The sequence below is a fragment of the Pristis pectinata genome, chromosome 20 (assembly GCF_009764475.1).
Source record: "Pristis pectinata isolate sPriPec2 chromosome 20, sPriPec2.1.pri, whole genome shotgun sequence".
In the NCBI taxonomy this organism is placed as follows: domain Eukaryota; kingdom Metazoa; phylum Chordata; class Chondrichthyes; order Rhinopristiformes; family Pristidae; genus Pristis; species Pristis pectinata.
The window spans coordinates 10173615-10194986 of record NC_067424.1 but is presented as its reverse complement, the minus strand read 5'-3'; the positions used below and the strand labels follow the sequence as shown (position 1 = coordinate 10194986).

The following is a 21372-nucleotide window of genomic DNA, read 5'->3' as shown; positions in this document are numbered from 1 at the left end:
CCCACATCCCAAAGACGTGCGGATTGGTAGGTTAATTGGCCCCTGTAAATTATACCCCAGTGTGTAGGTGAGTGCTGGAATCTGAGGGTAGATGATTAGAATGTGGGGAGAATAAAAAAATGGGCCCAATGTAGGATTAGTGTAAATGGGTGATTGGTAGTTGGCATGGACCCAGTGGTCTAAAGGTCCTGCTTTCATGCTGTATCCCTCCATGACTCCTTGCATCTATTTCCACACCCCTCCTCCAATTCCAGTCCTAATCTTGTTCGTCATGGAAAACATAGCATTAGTCAGCCATTCGGCCCTTCGAACCTGCTTTGCTATTCAATATGATCATGACCAATGCTGGACCTCAGATTTCCACTCTCTCCTTATACTGTTTGATGTCTTTAATGCTTAGGAGATAAACCTTCTTAAATACATTCACTGACCTGGCCTCTACTGCCTTCTGTGGTAAAGGATTCCACAGGTTCACTGCATTCTGTGTGAAGAAATTATACTTACTTCAGTTCTAGATATCTTACACCATATCCTAACAATGTATCCCTCATTCTTGAACGCTCACCCAGGGGAAATATCCTCCCCACTTCTAGTTTCTGTAGCCCTATCAGAATATTGTATGTTTCAATGAGGTCCCCTCTCATTCTTCTAAATACTGGGGAATACAGGTCTGGTTGACCTAATCTCTCTTTATACAACAGTCCCCTATCCCATGAGTCAGAAACAGCACACAACACTTCCGGTGTAGCCTCATTAAAGCCTGTATAATTGTACTAAGACATTCTTGCTCCCCGTCTCAACTCTTACAATCAAGGTTTTTTGCAATTAAAAACATTTGCCTTCTGCAAATGCAAATGTTGCTGTTGCAACATGGCACCCCAACTCCTGTACTCAGTACCCTGACCGATGAAGGCAAGTGTGCCAAATGCCTTCTTCACCACCCTGTCCACTGGTGTTGCCAGTTTCAGGGAACTATATACCTGTACCTCTAGGTCTCTCTGTTCTACAACACTCTCCAGGGCCCTACCATTTACTGTGCAAGTCATGAGAGTTGACTGATAAATCCTTGGTCAAAAGTGCTCAAAGTATAACATGAAAAATGGCCGTGTGTTATACTCTGCTTCCATATTGCGTATTTTGTGCTACGGACCAAGGATGAATTGCTCATTGATGAAATTAATGCATACAACAACAATGCATACATCACCTTTAACATAGTAAAATGTCCTGAATTGCTTCACAGGAGCAAAATAATTTAAAAAGGCATCAATCCACATCAGTATATATCAGATCAGGTGAACAAAAGCTTGGTCCCATAGGTTTTAAGGAGGAGAGTTAGAAAACTGGGTAGGTTTAGCTTAGGACCCAAGCAGCAAGGAGCATACCTGACGATGACAATGAAGTGAACTTAGGGATGGAGAAGACAGCAGAATTCAAGGAGTGCAGAGAACCCTTTTATCACCACGCACGACTCAGCTTGCATTCAAACAAAGAGCTCAGTTCAAAGCATTACCTTCTATCTCTCCACAGACATGGACTATTCTGCTGAGTAATACTATCATTTTCTAGCTGAGATTTTCAGCCGCTGCCTGTTCCTTCCTCTGTTTTCCATGCACATATTCTCTAAATCTTTTCTCTGGCACAATCAGATCAGTCAAATGAGCAATAGGATACATCAATGGGGGCCAAATAAGGACACTTCCATACACAGCTTATAAAGAGCTGAGGTAGAATGAGAAGGAAAGGCCTGCTTTCCTCAGCACAGAGATCTATTTTCCTTCACAGAGAAGTCAATAATCAGTGGACATAAAAAGAATGATGGAAATAGATTCAACAGCAGCTTCCAAAAAAGATTTAGATTAATATGATGGGAAAAAAAGTCCTGGCAGGTGTGGGGCAAAAAGCAGAAGAGCGGAACTAACTGGATTATTTTCTGAAAGAGCTAGCACAGACTAATTGGGCCAAATGGCTTCCTTCTTTGCTGTGATTTCTATGCACTAAAATTAATGCAACCTATCCACCTGCTTCTTTTAACTGACTTGCTTTAACTTAATTTACTGCAATCTTTATGAAGTTTTTGCTTTTTATAATTGAGTACAGTACTTTTCTTTACCATTGTTATTCTATCTCAGCATTGTAACCAATCATCAGAAATGGATAACACACACACATTTTATGATTTAAAGGATTTTGCATTAAGATCCAATATTAATTGGTTAAATGTCATATTTAACCTAATGTGGGCTGTAAAAATTTCAGGAACATTCTGTTTTATTTCTGGAATTCATTGTGATAACTGATTTATGGTTATATTTTGTTCTGAACTTTGTCAGGTTTCCCCAGTTCCTAATCCCTATCCACTTACAGCAGCTTGGAAATATCGGTATGGAATCTCTCTCCATTTGCGTACATGGGTGAAAACATGGAAAATTGAGCTTAATGTGGAAAAGTATGAGGTTATGTACTTCATTAAGAAGAATCTATAGGCAGACTGTTATCGAAATGGAGAAAGATTGCAGGTGATGAGGGAAAGAGTTTTTTTGGCACAAATCACATAAACGTTAGCAGGCAGATACAACGAGTGGTTAGGAAGGTAAATGGTATCTTGGCCTTTATTGCAAGAGGGTTGGAATTTAGAAATAGAGAAGTATTATTACATTTGTACAGAGTAGTACTGAGGCCACACCTGGAGTACTGTGCACTGTATTGGTCCCCCTATTTAGGAAAGAATTATACTGGTGTTGGAGGCAATCTAAATGAGATTCACTGGGCTAATTCCTGGGATGAGAGTGTTGTCCTATCACAAGTAGCTGAAGAAATTAGGTCAATATTCTTTGGAATTTAGAGGAATGATAGGTGATCTTATTTGAATGTGTAAGATCTTGAGGGGACAAACCAGGATAGATGTTGAGATGTTTCCACTAGTGGAGGAATCTCAATCAAGGGGACATAGTTACAAGATTAGAGGGAGTAACTTCAAACTGAGGTGCATCGGAACTTCGTCTTGCAGAAGGTGGTGAATGTCTGTAATTCCCTACCCCAGATGGTTGTGGAAACTAGAACATTGGGAGTACTTAAAATAGAAGCAGATACATTTTTGAAAGATCAAGGGCTCTAGGGAACTGGCAGAGAAGTAGAGATGAGACTTGGGGCAGAGCAGCCTGGATCACATTGAATGGCATGACAGGCTTGAGGAGTTTAGTGGCGTATCCTTGCTCCTATTTTCTTATGTTCTTACATTTGTCGAGGAACTACAAATACCAAAGTCCATCCTTCAGAGGAAAAGTGGGGTTGTGAATGAAACGCTGAACAGCTGCTAGGGGAGTAATAAGCACATCAGCACAGAGAGGAAATTCAAATGAGTTGTGATGATTGACATCAAGAAGGATGGCAAGGGTTGCAAACATACACCAGCGCTGTGATTCTCCGCACGATCAGCTTGTCTTCTCAGAAAGTAAGAAGACTTCAGATGATCTAATTTAGGTTACAAAGGGGACTGGCACTAAGGATTGAGTTGAATACCTGAGAACAAGTTAAGAGTATAGGAATGAAAGAGGAAAATCCGTCAGGACTTCTGTTCCACAGATTCTGGTGGAGTAAGTACCCAAGGTAAAGAGCTGAACCAGAGAGTGCAAAGAAGGGGTGAAAATATCTTCTGTGCCCTTTCTGTAAGAAAATCAGTCACTCATTTATGGAGAATAATTGAATGATTCTATGGCATATCAGATTAGAGTACAGCAAACAATTTATATTTTAACCAAAAAGCAGAAACTCCTTTCTAATGAGGTCAACCTCTTGGCTCTTTTTCAAAAGGGATCAAGCCCACTGTGTGCAAACTCAAGGGAATCATTCTACGTGCAATCCCCAACCCCCAAACTCCTGATCTCAAACAAAATCCAGAAAAAGATGAAGAGGAGTGGCTCGGATTGCATTATCCATCCCTAAACCTCTATGAGGGTGATTTCGACCAGATGCTTTAGCACCGTAGAGCCTCCATGTTAGCTAGAGTATAATGGTCATAAGATTAAATATTTGTTCAGTCCATATTTCATATAAGATACCAACTTGGTACAGGAACTGAAGCTTATAGCAGGACCGGCCACTCAGAGGATCATTAAGCAGATCAATGAAACTTAAGTGGTCTCTTAGTGCTTCATCAAGAGACTGCATGGCAGCTAGGAGATTGCCCTGTAACCTGACACCACCTTTGGTCATTACATTGCTGTTTGTGGAAGCTTGCTGTGCACACATTGGCAGCTGCATTTCCTACAATGTAATAATGACCACATTTCGAAAGTACTTCATTGGCTGTAAAGTGCTTTGGACATCCGGAGAGAAACATGAAAGGTGTTAGAGAAATGCAAGTCTTCCTTTGCTTTTCTGAGTCAGCTATTTGTCATAGAGTAATACAGCACGGATATAGGCCCTTCGGCCCAACTCATCCATGCTGACCAAGGTGCCCATCTAACCTAGTCCCATTCGTCTGTGTTTGGCCATATCCCTCCAAACCTTTCATATCCATGTACCTGTCCAGGTGTTTTTTTAAATGTTGTTATTGTATCTGCCTCTACCACTTTCTCTGGCAGCTCGTTCCATATACTCACCATCCTCTGCATGAAGAAGTTGCCCCTCAGGCCCCTTTTAAATTTTTCCCCTCTCACCTTAAACCTATGCCCTCTAATTTTTGATTCCTCATCCCTGGTAAAAAGACTGTGTGTATTCACCCAATCTATTTCCCTGATGATTTTATACACCTCTGTCATGTCTCCTAGCTCCAAAGAATAAAGTGCGAGCTTGCCCAACCTCTCCCTCTTACTCAGGCCCTCCAGTCCTGGCAACATTCTCTTAAATCTAGTCCTCAAATCGTCTGGAGAGATGATTGATAAGAAGGCAGCTGGGGAAGCAAATGGTTAACCAAGCAGTAAAAGTAGCTGGGGCAGACAAATCTACAGTCTCCCTAATAACCTCATTCTTTACCTGGGCACTAACTCTGAACCAGTAAAAAGCTAATATGCTGAGTCAGGATGTCTACAATTAACCTTTGCTGCTGCATGAACACTTCATCCTGTAGTCTTGGCATCTGTCCAAGCTGGTATAATTAGCTTGAACACTACCCCATAAAGTTTTCCATTTAATTGTGACACATCTATGACATCCTCTCTCATAAGACCCACTGAGCTACAGATAAGACCAGAGACAGATTGCATGCATTTGTCACTTAGCATTATATAAACACAGTCCTGCTCTGTGAAGCCAGAAGGACACCCCACTGACAGCACAGCTGGTTCAAATGCTAAGCCACTGTAGATAAATTTTGATCCCCTTCCTATGGAGAAGTAATGGGTTTCAGCTTGGGTGGTGACTGAGACTCCATTTCAAAGGTATGCCCACCCATCCACCTACTATCGCTGACTTCAGTGACATGTATTCAGTCCTCATCTCACAATGCCTTTTTTCTAAAGTTATCATTCTTATTTTCAAATCCACTCACAGTCTTTCCTATTCCTACCTCTTATCTCTTCCAATTTACAACCCTCCAAGATCTCTGCACTCCTAGCCTCTAGCATTTTAATAGCTCCTCCATTTCCTTCAGGTACCCGTGTAATGCCTCCCAAAATCTCTGTACCTCATAGAGTTATACAGCGCAGAAACAGGCCCTTCACCCCCAATCCATCCATGCTAACCAAGGTGTCCACCTAAGCCAGTCCCACTTGCCTGCATTTGGCCCATATCCATCTAAGCCTTTCCTATTCATGTGCCTGTCCAAATATCTTTTAAATGTTGTAATTGTACCCGCCTCTACTACTTCCTTTGGCAGCTCATTCCACCTACCCACCACTCTCTGTGTGAAAAAGTTGCCCCTCAGCTCCCCTTTAAATCTTTCCCCTCTCCTCCTCTTTAAATCTTTCCCCTTTCAACTTAAACTTTTAGACCACCCCCCCCCCCCCCACCCTGCCCTGGGAAAAAGCCTGACCATCCACCAAAGGGGGAGTTGAGCTCTACTAAAAGTGAGGGAGATAATTTCACGCAGATGTGAGACAGGACTAAAGGATATAGGGTAGGCACACATGGGTGTAAAGCAAGAATCATGGGCAACTAGATCTAAAAGTGAAGCCAGATTACAGTGCAGTAGTATGGTCACACTTCAGAGTGAAGCAGGTTTATAAAACATGGGAGTAAACATGCAGGAAATTATTTACATCTACACGATGTTTACGTCGAGCAGAGTTAGGGGTAAGAAGTGGAGGAACAATAAGAAGTGAAATAAGGAACAGGGAAGACGAGAATGGACCAAGAAGAGAGGCAGACAATGGGGTAAGTGCAGCTGTATGGAAAAAGTATCGGGAGAATGCAGAGGGAAAAAGAAATGGAGACAGACTGGCGCTCAGTGGAGAGGTGGTACCCAGATCTGTGTATGTTAGGGAGCTGGAAGTTCTCTTTAAGGGGAAACCAATAGTCTCCCTGATCATAGCAACGGGTGTGCCTGGCTGACGTTTTGCAATAGAGAGGATTAGGATGACTGAATAATTAGCCGGCTGTGTGTTTCAACAGACTGTGAAGACTGCCTGAGATAAAAGAGATGGAGTTCAGCGAATGATTCACCCACCAATGAATACAGATGAAGAATAATTATTTAGAATATTTGACCATTTCACCTCCATCAATTTTACATTACATTGTGGAGGGCTGTTCCCTTTCAGTTCACTGGCATTAACTTATTTTTTCAGAACAGTAGCAAGAAATCTGTGCAAACTTAAATTTGTCCTCCACTTCAACCAGCTATATGAAATGCTTATCTTTAATTTTAAATGACGGACGTAGAAAAACCCACAAAAAAACATTGTTCTAGCAAGATTTCAATTTGAATTCTGCTGCTGCTTTGCTGAAGACTCAAGACTTGGTGTATGACAGACAACATGTAATATCTTCAGTATAAAAACAGAAAGTGCTGACTATACTCAGCTTCCCCTCCATGGACTCTGTCGACACTTCTTGCTGCCTCAGTAAAGCAGCCAACATAATCAAAGACACCACCCACCCCAAATATTCTCTCTCCTCCCCCCTTCTATCCGGCAGAAGATAGAAAAGCCTGAAAGCACGTACCACCAGGCTCAAGTACAGTTGCTATCCCTCTTTTATAAGACTATCGAACAGTTCCCTAGTACGATAAGACGGACTCTTGACCTCATGGTCTACCTCGTTATGACCTTGCACCTTATTGCCTACCTGCACTGCACTCTGTAACTGTGACACTTTATTCTGCATTTAGTTATTGTTTTACCTTGTACTACCTCAATGCACTGTTGTAATGAATTCATCTGTATTACCGGTATGCAAGACCAGTTTTTCACTGTACCTCAGTACATGTGACAATAATAAACCAATTTACCAGATTAGGCAGCATCTGTGGAGAGAAAAGCAGAGTTACCTATAACGAAGGATTACTCACCTGAAACATTAACTCTGTTTCTCTCTCCACAGATGCTACCTGACCCGCTGGGAATCATCAGAGGTTTAGAGTTGGTAATGTTGTGGTAACACTAGCTGCTCTTTATTGCTCTGTATACCAACACCGTAACCTCTAGAAAACAGCATTCCAAGAAGGTTTTAGACATGCTTAAGATATTTGCAGACGATAGAAAAATGAGCTATGTGTTTTACAGTGGGAAAGAAAGCACGGGCTCCAGGAAGTCACCAACAGAGATGCTCGATGGGCAGGAAAATGACAAATTGGATCCAATGTAGTAAAAATTTGGGGAAGTTAACCAAGGCAAGGGGACAAAAAAAGTAAATGGTTGGATACTTAGAGATGCAGAGGAACTAAAGGAGTGCATGTCCACAGATTCTGAGGAGAAATGCTGGAAGAGAAGATGGCTAATTAGGCATTTGAATACTTCCATTTAGTGGCTGACACATGAATTAGAACAGGGAAGTCACATTGGATGGGTTTAAAACAAAGCTATAGTATGGCATATAGTCCTGGTAACCACATTGCAAGAAGGATTGCTCTAGGTAGGGCACACAGCAGATTTATGATGAGATTGCTAAGGCAGGAGAGGTTTAGTTATGAAAAAAGTTATGAAAAAGTCCAGTGTTGTTTTCTTTAGAACAGAGATGGCAAAGAGGAGATTTAATCGAGGTGTTTACATATCTAGAGACCTAGCCAGGATAAAATGTCCTGCAGTGGAGAGGTGGAATAGGAAGACATGAAGATTGTTTTTCTCATTCAAAGTATGATGGGGATCTGTAGCCCCTGCCTGAAAGGATTGTGGAAGCAAAAGTATCATCACAGTGAAAAAGTACCATGTGAGAAAGTGCATTGAAATGTACCACATGAAATGTGTCATAACCTACAGAGCAAGAGATCAAGAGCTGAGTACTGGGATTAGTCCAAAAAGTCCTGTTCCAGTTAGAATGAACATCTATCCTTCCTGATTTAACTCTGTCAATGTATTCCCCTCTATCTCATACGCTTATCAGGCTTCCTCTTAACATTTCACCTCAACGACTGCTTATGGGTGCAAATTCCATCTTCATTTATCTTCAATTGGATTACTTCCATTTAGATGTCTACTTTTGTTCTTCCCAAAAATGGAAACATTCTCTGTGTTTACTCTCTCAAAACCTCTCCTAATTTTGAAGACCTTTACTAAGATTCCTTTAGCCCTTCACAATCAAGAGAAAAGAAACTGTCTGCTCTTCTGTTTTTTGGCGAGTTACAGGGTGGAATTTGCTAACAGATAGTTGTAGCAAATAGCATAGATGCTTTTAATGGAAATATAAATTTAGGATGAGGGAGTGAGGTTGAGTGAGCTAGGACTTTTCTCGTTGGAGAGGAGGAGGATGAGAGGTGATTTGATAGAGGTGTACAAGATGATAAGAGGCATAGATCAAGTGGACAGTCAGAGACTTTTTCCCAGTGTGACAATGGCTAACACAAGGGGACATAATTTAAAGGTGATTAGAGGAAGGTATAGGGGGGATGTCAGGGGTAAGTTTTTTACAGAGAGTGGTGGGTGCTCGGAACACACTGCCTGTAGAGCTTGTGGGGGCAGATATATTAGAGACGTTTAAGAGACTCTTAGATAGACACATGAATGATAGAAAAATAGGGGGCTATGTGGGAGGGAAGGGTTAGATAGATCTTAGAGCAGGATAAAATGTCAGCACAACATTTTGGGTTGAAGGGCCTGTACTGTGCTGTAGTGTTCTATGTTCTATGTTCTATGAGATGCTGGAATCTGAAGCAAAAAACGAACTGCTGGAGGAACTCAGTGTGTCGAGCAGCATCTATGGAGATGATAGTCAATGTTTCAGGTCATCAGCTAATGGGGCCATGGACTAAGTTTGGAAAGAGGTAATAGAGAAGATTGGCCTATTTCTATATTGTAGGTTCTGTGTTCACACAATGCCATTATTTCTCTCATTTATTTAATATCCCAGACAATTTTTCCGAGAGGGAAACTTTGGTGAAATTTTTTCTGGTTCCATATAGGTGATTGAGTGCTAAAATCTGGGACATTATTCAGCCCTGACCAGTCCATTCCAGAAATTACATTTCCACAGTCCCAGTAGCATTGAGTCCATTGTATTCTGTGCAGTGTTAGATCATGTCTGTCTATACTCATCCCCAGAACATTCAATCTATCTTGTACATAGATAATCGATCGGCTCCTTTCTAATAGAGTTTACTGATATACCATTAACTATCTTTTAAAGAAGTTTATCATTATGTTAGAAAACAAGGCTTCTTGTCTGTGATCTGGCTCAAAAGCTTATGAATTTTGTAATGATATATGTCACTACTCTGATTATAGTTCAAAACACATAAGGTAGAAGTAGCTTGGTTTCTCGCCTGTGACGTGATTGAGGAACTACAGATTAGACGTACAGTAATGGAAGTTACATTTATCTAATGACTTGATCTAACTGAATAATGCACTGCTCCAAGCCCATACCCAACTGAATAATGCTGTCCTCCTAGTCTTACCCTGCTGAATAATGTGCTCCATCATGGCTATATCCCACTGAATAATGTTTCTCCAAATCTATATCTCTCTGAATAATGTGCTCCTCCAGTTCTATACCCAAATAAATAATGTTCTCCTCTGAGCCAGAATGAGCTGCCAGGTTTAATTATTGACAGTTATTCTTTCTAGGTTCAATTGCAAAGAGTGGCCTTTTGAATGACGTGGCAATGGGCTGCCTGTGCCTGTGTCAATGAATCATTTCCGCTCTGGAGTAGAAAAATGAATATTCAAAAAGGAAAAGCAAATTCACTGGTGGTAATTTGACCGAGATAAACCCCATCAAGTGCAAACCAGTGATGTAACACAAATATGTGTCGATTATACAACGTCTGACAGAATAAAGAACTGAAGAATAAATGGGTGTGTGATTGAAAACCGATGTGTTTCCTGATAGAAGCCAACAATAGACACCTTAAATGCTGCAAAGTTACTTTGATAAAGGTGGTATATAACGGCAAACTGTTGTTACAGCAAGATTTGCATACACAAATTTGTTCAGGACTTCAATGAAGGTAGCGCTGGTCACTTAGATGATGAAATTCACTCCTTACACAGACTGTGGAAAATTGGCCCTGCTCTTGTAATCTCTCATAGGAAACACTTTGCATAAATGCTCCCCCATGCCAATGTTAATCAGCGCCAGCCTCTTATTCTACACTTAGTTCCTTGCTGCTCCCATTGGCTCCCTAGATGCAGGTTTAGCACAGCTGGTCACATTACTTGGCTGCTTCTGAAAGGTGAGCTGCCAAGAAAACCAGGCACAGCGAGTGATTATTTTCAGTTTCTTTTATGCTCTCTCTTTGATGCAAGGCTTCCTGGCCACTGACTTTAGTGAATGTGACAATTTAACAGCACCAGAAGTTGTTCCTGTAGCACTCCTCTTTTGCAAGGAGATGTCTCAATATTAAATAATGGGTAGAGAGGATAAGTGGGGTAAAAAGTGAAATGAGTTAGAGTGGTGAACCAAGGGCATGGTTGAACTTTAAAAATGGTTCAATAGTTGAAGGGAGGTGTAATTGTGCAGGGAAGCTCTGTCCTTTGAAAGTTCTTAAGGAGATGAACAGCTATAAAAATTGGTAAATTTAGTAAATTGGTTTATTATTGTCAGATGATCTGAGGTACCATAAAAAATTTTGCTTTGCATGCCATCCAGACAGATCCTTTCGTAACAGCAGTGCATTGAGGTAGTATAAGGGAAAACAATAACAGAATGCAGAATATAGTGTTACAGTTACAGAGAAAGTGCAGTGCAAGCAGACAGTAAGGTGCAAGACCATAGCGAGGTAGATTGTGAGGTCAAGAGGCCATCTTATTGTACTAGGGAACCGTTCAATAGTCTTATAACAGCAGGATAGAAGCTGTCCTTGAGCCTGGTGGTACGTGCTTTCAGGCTTTCGTATCTTCTGCTCGATGGGGGGGGGGGGGGGGGGGGGGTGAAAGAGAGAATATCTGGGGTGGGTGGGGTCTTTGATTATGTTGGCTGCTTTACCGAGGCAGTGAGAATTGTAGACAGAGTCCACGGAGGGGAGATTGGTTTCCATGATGTACTAGCCGTGTCCACATCTCTGCAGTTTCTTGCAGTCGTGGGCAGAGCAGTTGCATACGAGAAGCAATCAATAGAAGACTGAAGCAGATAGGAACAAGGGAATCCTGATGCAAAAGGAATGGAGGCCACACAAATAATGAAGGCAGGAGAATATCACAGGTTTTGGTGGATCATGTTTGAGGAAAGATTTGAAATGATGAGAATTTTTAATGAGAATTCTGAGGTTTACTACAGTGTTTCTATAGACTACAAAAAGCCCCTGTGTTGAGAACCAGCAGTACCAACATAATATAAGGGCACTTACAAACAGCAAGTGTGTTAATACTAGGCTTGGATAGGATCATCAATCACTTTAGTCATTCAATTAATTTTTGGCCTTTATTCTCCACTTCTACATGCCCTTGAAAAGAAGTTGCCCTGAACCATATGGTGAAGGTCCCTACATAATACTTATTAGGTAGGAAGCCACAGGAGGTTTATGAAGGAATGCCTAAATATCCAATCAGGATGCTTTTCACTTACCCTAGCACTACCACCAATGGATTGTCCTGGGTGATGGAGTTGATGAGTTTGAGGGTATTATTGAAGAAGCATTAACAAGTTGCTGTAGTGCATTCTTTATAAGCTACATCAGCGGTATGTCCATAGTGGTGGAAATGGCTGTTCTGGGGTGGCACAGCAAGTAGAGCTGCTACCTCAGAGCTCCAGCAATCCAGGTTCAATCCTGACTTCCAGCACTGTCTGTGTGGAGTTTGCACTTTCTCCCTTGAACCACAGGATGCTCCATTTTCCTCCCACATCCCAAAGACAACTGAGTTGGTTAATTAATTGGTGACTGAAAATCACCCTAATGTGTGGGTGTGGGGAGTTGATGGGAAAATAGGGAGACTAAAAATGGATTTGTGTAGGGTTAGCGTAAAGTATAGACTCGGTGGGCCGAAAGGCCTGGTTCTGTGCTGTATGACTCTGTATGTTGGTGGGCGATATACTGGTCAAGGTTGGTGTTGAACCTCTTGAGAATTTCTCCTGCCACCCACTCACACAAGGAAAATCCTCAAACACACTCCTGATTGGTGTCCTTTAGACAGTGCTTATGGGAAGTGGAAGCACAGAAATTCATTGTGAAATAGCCTATTCTCATAGCCATGATATGATTTAAAATGACACATAATTTGCTAATCATTGTTGCGTACAACATCAAGATATGCAGCTGAATTTAGACAACTTCCTCATGGGGGAAGGAGGAAAAGAAATGAGAAAGAAAAAGAGGAAACAAAAAAGAGGAGGAAAGAAGAGGGGAGAATGGAAGGTTTGCACTTATATGACAGCTTCCCCTGAAACTCTTTACAGGCAATGAAATATGTGTTTTGAAGTATGATCACTGAGGCAGGGTTGGAAATGTGGTGACAACTTTTGCAAAGCAAGGTTCCACAATGTTATTAATGAGCAGATAAACATTGTCATTGGTTGAAAGAAAATATTGTTTAAAAAGTTTGCCTTGTACCAGAAGTCTAATAGCTGAGCTGAATTACACTCAATGATGCAATCGATATGATGGTTGTAGGTTAGTGTAGGCAAGGACCTGAAGTCTGAGTGTAAGCTGCCTGGCAACTCTGTCAAAACAGGAATTTTGCGATGCTATGGAAATCATTAATGGGAGATATCCACCTATTGAGCCAGACATCGTGCAGGAGATGATCTCTGGTCCTGGGTGAGTCAGCAACTGCGTCATTTCCCTTGGGCATTAATTCAACTCTGTCACCTGTTGCTTTAACCAAAAAATTCAGTCAGGAGATACAAAAGGCAATGATTCATTGAAGAGGTTTAATTTCCACCAGATACTGTTCTAGTGTCAGCTTGGCTTTGGTTGATAGCACTGTTGCTTCTGAGTCAGAAGGTTGTGGATTCAAGCTCTGCCCTAGACGTTATAGGTCCATAATTCAACGCATCGTTGTGAGAGACAGAGATATAGTTGGGAAAGAGAAGCAAAGGGCTGCAGAGATATAGTTGGATAAGACAGTAAAGTGGGGCCCCATCTACCAGTTCAGGTAAATGTTAAAAATCAACACTTCTTCAGAGACCAACAGGAAAACTCCCCACTGTTTCTACCGACCATTTAGCTCCTATCTGTGGAATATTGATGTCCACAAAATTAGCTGTTGCATTTGACCACAATAATAACCATGTCTAAATTTCGGAAGGTACATGAAGTGAAGGGAGCCTCGACCCACTTCAGAAAAGTTGGACTGTGTTTCCTGTGAATATTCAATCTTTATTACACTGCTTATTTCTCCCTCTGTAACTTTGGTGACACGGAAATCTTGAGTTGCCAGCTCTTTAGCTGCACAATTCCATTCTGTGGGCCTCACTTGGAAGTGTCCCTCTCTCACACAACTGAATAGAATTTCACAGTGAAAATTAAAAGCTTTATTACAAAAGGCTTTTTTTCCACACTATTTAATCGTAATCAACCATTCTCTCACCACCCCAACCCCCCCTTACCCTAGTCTCACTATCCGTTCAAAAACAATCACACTCTGGGAGTCTTGTGTGGTTTTTGTATACTTTAAACAACCGACCAGTTTTTTTGCAGCTGATTCAAGTTCGACCGATAAATGTCATTGCTAGTAAAAAAAAAGTGACAAGTATTTAGAAAGGAGAAAGAAAGAAAATAAAGGGAAATGGTTAAAGAGAAGACAAAGTAGCTTTCTACAAAGCACATGGAGGAAATAGTAAAAAGTGCCTTTCATAGTCGTTTAGAAATCCAATTGCGCCAAAGGAATGGGTTTTCTTGTATAAAATTATATTCATTGTTCTTGTTAAAAAATGCACACAACCACTCATTGCCTCTTGCAAGAAGTGAAAAGGAAAGTACTTTGGAAAACAGAGACTAGAATTCTGAGTGCATTCAATGGCTGTATCTCAGGGCAGCTTGGCATTATTGAAAGTTCTCAATTTAGCTATAATTTCCCATATTACAGAACAGAATTATTTAAAAATACCTCCAAAAGCTGTATACAAACTTATAAAAGGCAGAACCAAATGATTCAAAACTACAAGAGTGCAGAGGAGACTTACAAGGATGTTGCCTGGATTCGAGGCACTGAATTATGGAGAGACGTTGAGCACGTTGGGACTTTTTTCATTAGAGCAGAGAAGAATGAGTGGTAAGACACACAAAAAGCTGGAGGAACTCAGCGGGTCAGACAGCATCTATGGAGGGAAATGAACAGTCGACACTTCGGGTCAAGACCCTTCATTAGGACTGGAAATGAGGGGTGATCTTATTGAGGTGTATAAAATCATTAGGGATCTTATACACCTCAATAAGATAGGGTGAATGCACACAGTCTCCCAAGGTTGGGGAATCAAGAACCAGAGGGCATAGGTTTAAGGTGAGAGGGAAGAGATTTAATAGGAACCTGAGGGGCAACTTTTTCATCTAGGGGGAGGTCAGTATATGGAATGAGCTGCCAGAGGAAGTGGTTGAGGCAGGTACATTAACAAGATTTAAAAGGAATTTTGACAGGTACATGGATGGGAAAGGTTCAGAGTTCAGAGGGGCCAAATGCAAGCAAATTGAACTAGTTTAGATGGGAATCTTGGTCGACATGGACCAGTTGGGCGAAGGGCCTGTTTCCATGTTGTATGACTCTATGACTCTACTTATAAGGAACTCAGTAAAGTCAAGAAGTCCAATTGCATAACCGTATTTTTGTAGCACTCTCCAAATGAAAATCAATTTTTTCAGAGTGAACCCGCTTTGACTTGTTTTGCATCACTTGGAAAATTCAACTGGATACTTCCCAGCATCAGGCTCTCTTGCAACCCCAGTGTGATTTCTGAGTTAGGGTCACATAGGTGTCACCATTCTCCTTACAGTGCTCTCTGCAGGACAACTTATATCATGTTGTGGTAGGGGCATCTATTGTTGGGATAACTGAGAAGTCAACAAAGTAACTAAAGTACTTAACCACAACCTTGGGCCCTACTGCCCTGAACCACAGCACACCCCACTGCCCTGAACCACAACACACCCCACTGCCCTGAACCGCAACACACACACTGCCCTGAACCACAGCACACCCCACTGCCCTGAACCACAACACACCCCACTGCCCTGAACCATATCACACCCCACTGCCCTGAACCACAGCACACCCCACTGCCCTGAACCACAACACACACACTGCCCTGAACCACAACACACCCCACTGCCCTGAACCATACCACACCCCACTGCCCTGAACCATATCACACCCCACTGCCCTGAACCACAACACACCCCACTGCCCCGAACCACATCACACCCCTCCTGATCCTCCCCCACCAACCAATATGACTGGCTTCTGATTCCCCCACACAAAGCCAGTCTCCTTGATGCCCACAAACCTGTCAAGCCATCCCCATTGGTCCTCAGATATACTGTAGTTCTCACCTTTCTCTAGTCTGGGCTGCTAATAAATGACCAAGTGTGGACTGCACCATGTGTACCTGTTTGATGAAGATATCATTACTAAATTTGCCACAAAAGAACATCCCCATTCCAATGCATCATCAAAGCACGTACTCAAAGAGATAACTTCACTTAAAGAGTTTCATATACCACCTCAACTAGGATATAGAACTTAGAACAGTACAACACAGGAATAGGTCTATCAGCCCACAATGTCTGTTCCGAACATGATGCCAAATTGAAATAACCTCTTCTGCCTGCACATGATCCATACTTCTCCATCCTGTATATTCATGTGCCTACCTAACATCCTCTTAAACACCACCATCGTATCTGCTTCCACCACTACCCCCAGCAGCCCACTCCAGTTATCTACCACACTCTGGGTAAAAATACTTGCCCCGCACATCTCCTTCTAACTTTCCCCTTCTCACCTTAAATGCATGTTTTCTAGTATTTGACATTTCTACCCAGGGAGAAAGATTCTGACTCTCCACCCTATCTACGCCTCTCATAATTTTATAGACTTCTATCAGGTCTTCCCGTAGCATCTGACGCTCCAGAAAAAACAATCCAAGTTTGTCCAACCTGTCCTTATAGCTAATATTTGGACATAAGACACATAGTTTGAGTCCCTGTTAGACAGATCCCACCTACTTTAACAATGAGCAATACAACACACTGTAAATTGCCTGTACTCCTGAACACTGTGCATAGAAAAAACATATTTCAATGGCTGGTTATTACAGGTCTACCTGTTTCAGTACTTAATGATTACGGTCAATTTTAACTGCTGATGCCCTGTGCTGTATAGCATTGACTTCTCATATACTTGATTCCATTGAAATTTAACTGAACTGTAAATACACATTAAGGGAATCAAAGTCTTGTGTGAGCAATCCATGTCAGCTTCTGTATATTTAATTTATTCTATCAACACTAAGTTAACTGAAGCATATGAATGATGATAAGGAAAGAATCTATTTTTTGGACTGAGTTCCTGGAGGCATCTTCTGAAGTGAATGCGAACATCCTGTCAAAATGCCAATCCAAGAATTACGGGTGTCTGTATGATCTGGATTGAAAATACAGCTACATAGGAAATAGTGCTTCTGTTCTAGGCATGTAAGGAAGTCATCATTAACCAAGCTGTGTTTATCAATGGGATCAATATTTGGAACCTAGTTAGACTGCATCTCAGTAATGTATACTTTTTCCCTCAAGGATGCCAGAGAATTCTGAGTAATGTAGCAAAAATATCAGATTTCAATATAGCATAAGCAAATGTTGTGTAGGAACTGTAAAGTGTGGGGAATGCTTTCACTGGTAGAGTAATCTGATAAAATGATAACACAGCAAACTGTTTTATGTCAAAATGTGAAACTTCAATCTAGATATTATATTGAGTGATAGAAATACCCTGCCACTGAAAGTCATTGAGATACATTTTCATTATCCATGTCTGAATAGTAATCTGGCAGAGTAGATTGACAGTCCTTCTCTAGAATCCACCTGACTTCACTTATTTCAATGGACTGGAAACAGAGCTGTATCTCTAACGGTAATTCGAATTAGTAGAGTTATAAACGAAAAGTGAAAATAAGCAGATCAAAACTGGGTATCCTGTGGTGATTGACTCCCTTGACTCCTCAAAGTTTTCTCACCATCTCAGTCTTAGATTTTATGTTTTACAATCTTCATCAAGTTATATAGAACTAGCAGCAACTTGCTACTCAGTTTCTGCTTACATAGATCACATGCCATCTGTTGTGCCTTGATCTATCTACCCCCTCTCCTAAGGAGCTGGTGTAACTGTATAAGCACCATTGCTCTATCTGATATTTCCTGACAACACAAAATCTAATAAGAATCTGGAGTAGTGTTGAAACGTTCCCCAAAAAAACCTAGAGCTGTGCTGCATTTTCCGATCTCTCGGACTTCATGATAGCATCAACTTTAACTGAATGTAAACCATTAGCGTTCATCTTAAGACTGAGATACTCAACCTCTGGCTATATATTGGAGCATTTTTCTTAGGAACTTCCTCCAAGTCCAAACTATCTTCTAGATTAGCCATGGTAATGAGAAGATTGTCTTGATTGCATGGGAAATACCCAATGACTTACAAAATCTTGTCCATTGTGGACTGGAAGTTATTTGGTAAGGGCTTAATTCTATACAACTTGTTTAAAGAGTGCAGACACCCATGTATATTTATGATGAGATACTATTCCAACAGAGGTAGCTTCTAGGATGCAAAAATGGGCAAAAGAAGCAAACTGCTGGAGGAACTCGGCAGCTCAGGCAGCATCTATGAAGGAAAACGGAGAGTCGATGTTTCAGATTGAGACCCTTCATCTGGACTGAAAGATGGAGGGGAGATAGCCAGTATAAAGAGGTGAGGGGGAGCAAGAGCTGGCAAGCGAAAGGTGGATCCAGGTGAGGAGGGGTGATAGGCAGATGAAGGAGGGAAGACTGGAAATAGTGACAGTCTGGGAGGTGGTAGGTGGAGGCAACAAAGGGCTGCAGATGATGGAATCTGATAGGAAAGGGAGCAGAGATGGGTGATTTTGCTGACATAATATGATTACACGATTTGAACCTTGGTCTTCCAAGCAAAACATGATTGATTATGTGTGATCCAGATTACTACAAGCATGGACAGTGATAGCATAATTTTCCACAACTAATAGATCATGACTTTATAGTCACAGTTGCTGAAATTGCTCAGGCAGTACAGCAAGGCATGCTCCTGAAATGAGTCGATGAACATACTCCAAATGTGCGCCTGCAACTTTTCTACAACAAAAGATTTGAACTGTCCACTGATCAATGGCATCGTAGAAAAGTTATCTCTAATGTTCTGAGAAGGCGGATTTTGGTTGAGTTACATGCAGAACAAAATATGAAAGCTTTTGTCAGAATCATTGCATAATGGCCAGATGTTGCTCAGGGATTTGGAAGCACTAACTTCAATGTTTAGAGTTTGTTAGGAGTACACAACAACACCACTAAAAATACCTCAACGGTTGTGGAGATACCAATATTACCATTTCAGACAGTCCATGTTGATTTTTGTGAGAAAAGCAACAACAACCTTCCAGTTCTTAATGAGACATACTCAAGGTAGATTGATCTTAGAACTTGTAAGAAGCTGTACACAGCAGACTGCACAATTTAAGACGAGAAATGGATTTTTACTGCACATGGAGCAGCTAAGGAGTTAGTATCAGACAATGCTCTATGTTGCATTTGTTTGAATGCATCATGAGATGCAATGGAATCAAACATTCATTAATTCCTGCATGTCACTCTGTGTCTAACAACACAGGCTTTTCCAACGTTGGTACAGTTTAACAATGAATCATCCACTGGTTAACTTTTTATTTATCATATTCATTCCATCACAGGCTTCACTCCACCGGAGCTGATGATGCATGACTCTCTTCATCCAAATCCAACTGAGCACATACATGCAATAAATTTAACTTTGGGAAATTTAACACTGAATATAGGCAGGAATGGGTCTTGCTTATCTACATCTGCCTGATTTAAAATCACTTTGCAATTACCCCATCATCTGATTATCTTGTGTGCATTGAGTACTAGCAGGATAGTAGTTAGAACATAGAACAGTACAGCACAGGAACTGGCCCTTCAGCCCACGATGTCTGTGCCAACCATGATGCCAAACTAAACTAAACCTATCTGCCTGCACATATCCCTCCATTTCCTGTCTTGTGCCTGTCTAACTGCCTCTTAAATGCCACTTTCGTGTCTGCTTCTACCTCCACCCTTGATGGTTGACCCATTCACTTTGGGTTTTCACTAGGGCTTTGATTTTTTTTCCCAGTTAGGCTCCCGAAAGAATTAATTGAGGTTTGCAGTGCACTAGTTTAACATGTTGCATCCAGTGAGATCAGAATCAGGTTTATTATCACTGACATATATCGAGAAATTTGTTGTTTTGCGGCAGCAGTACAGTGCAAAACATAAAATTACTATAAGTTACAAAATAAATAAATCATACAAAGAAAAGAATAATGAAGTAGTGTTCATGGGTTCATAGACCATTCAGAAATCTGATGGTGGGTGGGGAGGAAGCTGTTCTTAAGTCATTGAGAGTGGGTCTTCAGGCTCCTATACCTCCTCCCCGATGGTAGTAACAAGAAGAGTGCATAGCTTAAGGTGAGAGGGGGAAAGTTCAAAAGAGATGTGCGGGACAAGTTTTTTTAAACCGAGAGTGGTGGGTGCCTGGAATGTGCTGCCAGGGGTGGTGGTGGAAGCAGATACGATAGAATCAGAATCAGGTTTATTATCACTGACATATGTTGTGAAATTTATTGTGAATGGCCTTTAAGTGAGTGGCCTTTAAGAGGCTTTTAGACAGGCACATGAACATTGCAGGGAATGGGCAATATGGATCATGTGCAGGCAGAAGGGATGAGTTTAGTTTGGAATCATGTTCAGCACAGACATCGTGGGTCGAAGGACTTGCTCCTGTGATGTTCTATGTTCTAAACTGTGATCTATATTCTGGAGTATGTATTAATCATTGGACATTCAGTTTTAGAAATCTGGTAGAATTGAATCATACTCTTTGAAAGCACAGCTTAAATCTGATTAAAAGATATTAGCTTTGATTGTCTGGAGGTGAAATTGAAAAATAATGCAACCAATGAGTTTTCTTTAACTCTGGATCAGAATCAGAATGTGAACCAATGCAACATTTTTGAAAATATTGTTGTATTTGCATAACAATGTTCAAAATGTGGTATAAAGTACTAGATGGATCCCGGATACACAGTTCCAATCGAGACCTGGCCTTTTTATCCAATCCCTGCCTAATAATATAAGTCACTCAGTGTAGTCAGCTATGTCTACTAGCATTTCTAGTCACTGGTCAATGTAATACCTTCAATGTCCCAATACCGTCAGAACCTCAGCTTTGTAAGCCTTGACTCTGGCTGCTCTGTACTAAGGTTTTGCTTGAAATATCTTCCAAAATCCACTGCAATGTCAACCTGCATTACTAACAACTTGTTCATCAGCACCTTGACTTTAAATTCTTGCTGCTTCCCATCGTTGCTCCTTGTGACATAAATCTTGTGGTGTCTGCATCAATTTTGATGTCATGCTGACGCCCCTCTCTGTTTTCTTAATCGAGAATTTCCCTCAATGCGCAGGTATTGCATTGATAACACCAATCATATTCATTGCAGGCACGGTAGCGTAGCAGTTAGCGTAAGGCTATTACAGCACCAGCGACACGGGTTCAATTCCCGCCACTGTCTGTAAGGAGTTTGTATGTTCTCCCCTTGACTGTGTGGGTTTCCTCC

General features: G+C 41.3%; 1 protein-coding gene across 14 annotated transcripts in view; it reads left to right on the top strand.

Annotated features, from left to right (window-relative positions):
- lrrn2 (leucine rich repeat neuronal 2) overlaps nucleotides 1–21372 on the top strand; it is a 207221-nt gene that overhangs the window by 127475 nt on the left and 58374 nt on the right. For 3 of the 14 annotated variants that reach the window (XM_052034993.1, XM_052034992.1, XM_052034986.1), the window contains exon 3: nucleotides 7483–7524. The exons of the other annotated variants lie outside the window; for them this stretch is intronic. The gene's annotated coding sequence lies outside the window, so the exon portion shown is untranslated. The remainder of the gene's footprint in view (nucleotides 1–7482; nucleotides 7525–21372) is intronic. 14 annotated transcript variants of the gene reach the window in all.